The sequence below is a fragment of the Chinchilla lanigera genome, unplaced genomic scaffold (genome assembly GCF_000276665.1).
Source record: "Chinchilla lanigera isolate Chin_1 unplaced genomic scaffold, ChiLan1.0 scaffold00110, whole genome shotgun sequence".
Classification (NCBI taxonomy): domain Eukaryota; kingdom Metazoa; phylum Chordata; class Mammalia; order Rodentia; family Chinchillidae; genus Chinchilla; species Chinchilla lanigera.
In genome coordinates this window covers 1,495,140-1,500,612 of record NW_004955511.1, presented here as the reverse complement: position 1 = coordinate 1,500,612, position 5,473 = coordinate 1,495,140, and positions in this window count along the sequence as shown.

Sequence of the window (5,473 nt, the reverse complement as noted above, 5' to 3'; positions counted from 1 at the left end):
GGCTTCATGTTTTCGCCCGTAGGCAGCACTCTTCTCAGTCTTCTGATGCCAGGCTCTGTGCTCTCAGGACTTCAGACTCTAAGACTTGTAGCAGCAGCTCTCCTGGTACTCAGGTCTTCAGCCTTGGAATGGAAGTAACATCATAAGGTCCTCTTGATATCAGGGCTTCCAACTTGGACCGAATTCAACCACTGATTTTCTTCTTCTTCTTCTCCCACACAGCAGCTCGTCAGATTTTTTGACCTTTGTTGTCTTTTTTTTTATTTTAAAGAGAACGAAAAAGAATAACAAAATAACTATAAAGACAAAAACAAAATATAAAAAGAATAAAAACAATACAGGATTCCAAAACAAGATGATAAGAATTAACAGTGATTATTATATTACGCATTTTTATCTTCAGTGAAGTTGCTCAGATTACCAGATGTAAGAATGCAAGATTGATCAAGCAACTAAAATGGTAATTAATAAAAACATTAGAAATGATACAGAGCTTCATTAAGCAATGTAGTAGGTATTCAGCAATTGTTGTTATATTGCATATTGTTGTCTTCAAATTAGTTGTTCAGATTACAGATGTAAGCATGCTAAACTAGTCAAGAGAGAAAAAAGTATTAAGCATTGACTGTTCCTTTCAATAAACCAATGGACATCAGCAATACACATATCTCAGCTATCTTTGTGTACATATATAGTTTTTCTTTTTTCTTTTAATTTTTTAATTTTAAAGATAAGAGAAGCAAAACATATTAACAAACAGAGGCATAAATGAAACAACTTAAAAACAATAAAAACAATACAGAATTTTACACAAGGTAATAAGAAATTAACAATGGTTGTTGTATTACATATTGTTACCTTCAAATTTGTTACTCAGATAAGCACACGTAGGCATGTAAGAATGATCAAACAATTAAATATTAACTGTTCCTTTTAAGAAAGCAATAGAAATTAGTAGTGCAAATATCTTAGCTATCATATTTTTTTTTCCCTTCCTTCTTTTTTTCTCTCTTTCCTCATTTGGTTGGAGATGATGGAGTGAGGGAATACAATGTTTACATGTGAGTCTGATTCATTTCACTTATGAGTATGGTCTCATCCATTTACTGATAAATAAAAGACTTTCTTTTGTTATAGCTGAGTAATATTTCATTACATAAAAATACCACATCTTTTTTATCCATCCCTCATTTGATGGGCATTTTGGTTTTTTCCACTGTTTAGCTATTATAAGTTGTGCTGCTATAAACATGGGTGCACATATATTGTTGTGGTATGATGTTTTTGGTTCTTCTGGAAAAATATACAAAAGGGAAATAGCTGGGTTGAAAGGGACCTCTAATCCTAGTTTTGTGAGGATTTCCACGTTGGTTGCACTAGTCTACACTCCTACCAACAGTGGAGAAGGGTTCCTTTTTCCCCACAGCCCCTCCAGCGTTTGTTGTTCATTGATTTCTTGGTGATAGCCGTTTCTTTCTGGGGTGAGATGGAATGTCAGTGTTGTTTTAATTTGCGTTTCTCGAATGACTAATGACATTGAACATTTTTTCATTTATTTATTTACCATTTGTATTTCTTCATGTGAGAAGTGTGTATTCATCATAGATGCCCATTTTTTATTGGGTCTTTGAATTTGGGGGGCCTGATGTTTTGGAAATTCTTTATATGTACTAGATAGAAGACCTTTGTCTGAGGGACAGTTCCCTAAAATTGTTTCCCAATTTGTGGGTCTTCACTGTCTTTTGAGTCAATTTCTCTCTCTCTCCCTCCCTCTCTCTCTCTCTCTCTCTTTCTCTCTTTCTCTCTCTCTCTTTCTCTCTCTGTTAACAAAGAAAACAAAACTTTTGTCTAGGTTGCCTCGTGTTTCCTTTTAATGAAACAATTATTAAAGAATAATTTATTAATCATGACTTTCTTTTTCCACTTTTGTCACCGTGCTCCTCCTCTATTCTGTGTGATATGGTACAGATGAGTGTACATTTTTGCATGGCAGACTTTACAATATTCTCCTGACTTTTGATGCTTGCTTGTCTGACCATGGTGTGTCTTGTCTGATTTAGTTGGTATCACTCTACTTGTGCTTCATTGAGCTTCATGAATCTTGAGTTGGTATCTTCCCACCCTGGGAGGGGGGTTGTAATTTTGTCATGCATTGCTTTCACTTCAGTGAGGGTCTTCACTTCTGTCCCTATCTGATTTTAAATTAAGCCAGCATTGGTCTTATTCTCTGATTTCCAACTTCCAGTTTCTTTCTTTCTGTGCTTCAGTTTGATAATTTTCTAGTAACTTGGTTCCCTTTATTGAAGAAACTTATAAGAAAATGTTATTTGGTTTCTTGGTGTTTTCATTACTATTGAAATGTCCTTATGGAACAATTCTTCGATTGTCTTTGGGTTGATAGTACAGTGCTACCTTGGATTACAAATTGAATTTATTTTACAGAAAGAGGGAAGAAGGCTCCATTTGTGTTTGTATGGGGAAGATGTCAGTGATCATATTTGTCACCTGATATGAAGTTTGTGAACAGAAGCAAAATTTTGTTTCCAAACCAAAATTGTTTGCAAAGAGAAGCCTTGTGAACAAAAGTATTACTGTACTGTCGCCTTTTTTTTTGAAAGACACTTGACAGTCAGAAGTGATATTTATACACTTAACATCAGGTCAGTAAAGATATAGCTCAAGGACACAGAGCCTACCTGGCAAGTGTAAGGTCCTGAGTTTGATTCCCGGTATCAAATAAAAAAGTAAATAATTGTAGTGTTATGTGCATTATCCAATTTTAAAGATTTTCCATGGTTTGTACAAAGGAGTCTGCACTGAACACAGAATGCAATCACAAACTGAATATGTTAGTCAGGTTTATAAAATATTGTCTTCTTTGATTTTCTGTAAGGACATTCAATGAGTTAACTTAAGTATGATAACTTTATTTCTAATGCTCTTATGTCATTACTTGGATAACCTCTGAATCTCTACTAAAATTACCCATCTTTCCCTCTACATCTTTAATACAGAAGATTGTTTTGTCATATTCTGTACTGCAGCTAGTGTTTATTGTTGCACAGTATCATGCTGCATGGATCAGTCACTATTTGTTGAGGTTTTCTTCTGTGGAAGGAATTTGGCTGCTTTTAGTTGTCAATAGAGCTGACATTTTCACTCGCACAATGGTTCACTGTAACACACGTCAAATGAATTCTTCAACTTGTAGGAGTGTGATTTGTCCTCAGAGTCCTTCAGCTGTGACTTCTATTTGGCCAGAATTTATTTGGGTGTAGTTCCAGTAAACTCCCTTCACAACTGTGTTAACAAAACAAAGTCAATTCCATGGCTATTCTTGGAAAGATCAAGATTTTAAATAGTGAGATCACTGGATAATTTGGATAACAGCACACCAGTAGATCACCCATAGACTTAGTAATCATAACAGACTACAAACTATCCACTTTTTGACAAATGGTGTAGGATTTTACAGTTGAAATTGTACAAGAATAATCTGCTACTACTGAACAAGAAGACACACACACTCACACATGTACACTCACACAAAAGAAGAGCAAATAATCTCAGATTGGGGGGATCATTATTCAGAGTTACCACACAGTGTTATATAAACTTTCTACTTTAAAAATCAATGAGATGTGCAAGAAAAGAGTAATTCTAGCACATAAAAGAAAAAAAAATAGTCAGTATAAATTTAATAAGCCCAAAGATCAATTTTGGTAGAAAAAAAAGTTGAAAAATTGAGGAAACAGTGAAATTATGTACTAAATCCAATTTTTCTATGAATTCAAGACTAATATTTTCTTCTAAAATTACATTTCCTGCCTTATGCTACAAGTACTGTACTTGAAAACTTATTGACTACAGATGAACGAAACTTTCTACACTAAACCCAAATATAAAAAAGTCAAAATATCTCTTCCAGTGAATTCTTTGATGTTGATAAGTTTAATTCTTACAGTTCATTTACAATGCTCCTTTAAGTTCATTAAATATGAGTTTATATGAGTTCATAGTCTTAATCATCATATTGATATGATATACGTTTAAATTTATTTTAAGAATAAAAGAAGGAATACATATTAACAAACAGACTTGTACTGGTGACTTCTATCGCTTTACTCAAAGGAACAGTCAGTGATTAATTATTTGATCAATCTTGCATGTCTCTATCTGTTTTCCTAATTTTGAATTAGAGTATGAGGACTGTGATACATTTAAACTTGTAAAATAGATTTATGTGTAAATTCACTGGTCAAGAAAAGTCCAAAAACAAATGAATGTGTTTACAAAAACAGTTAAATATTTCCTCTAATTACATAAGGAACTTCAGCAAACCAAGCCACTAAATGTCTAATATCACAAAACAGTAAATTGATTTTGCTCACCAAAGAATAAATATCATTTGAATAAAGTGAAGGCTAAAACTTTAAAGAATAAAAGGGCTTCTATAGTAGGTGTCTGTATGCTGCAGTAAAAGATATAAAATAATTTTAATTGGATAAAATAATTTCAACAGTAATGTGCTTGTAATTCAAAGAAGAGAGTCATTGGTGTTATCCATTTTTTTTCATTCAAAAATAATTTTTAAAAATTGAAGGAATTTTCAATGTAAATTATAGTTTAATTTCAATAACTGTTGGTTTGGAGAATATTTTGCAAGGGAGAACAATGTAATACAGGACACATATTTTATACGATTATAATAATCACCCAAAGAATGACTTACAACAGAGTGAAGGAAATCTTTCCACACACTAAGACCAAGGAATCCAGCTGAGGGTCTGGATCCCACGGAAATGCCCTGTATGAGTCCAGCTGAAGACCTAGAGCTCATAACAATGCCTCCCACGAGTCCACTTGGAGGCCCAGAGCCCATAACAATATGTCCTGCAGGCCTGTTTCACGGATCTGCACTGGTAAGTCCCAAAGGTCAGTGGTGGAATCTAGGAAGTCTGTGCCAGCGGGATGAAGGATCTGTGCTAGGAGGTGGAGGGATCTGCACTGGAGCCAGAAAGTGATGTTCAAAGAACCAGAGCTTCCCCAAAGGTACCACAGCCATCCTCAGCAACAATGAGGTCCGGAACTCCTCCAGTGGTGAAGACAACTGAATTCCCATCAGGAAAGCCAATGCAGCAAGATTCTTCAGGAGACTGAGCTGTGAACCATCTTCCCCACCAGAGCCAGGAAGCGATGCTCAGAGTGAGGACCAGAGCTCCCCCAAAGTAAACCGAAGCTATTCTCAGTACTAACAAGGCCCTGATCTCCTCGGAGGATGAAAACAGCCAAGGTAATCAGGAAAACCAGCATGAGGAGCTCCTCCAAAACAACCAATAGTTCCTTACAAATTCTACCAGCTCCCAACAGCCTCAGTTCTTCTTTTCCAGGTCTGCCTCTTATGCTGCTGGCAAAAAACTTCAAGTGGTCCTCCCACACCCAGCACCATGCTTACTCAGTTCAGCTGGGGGTT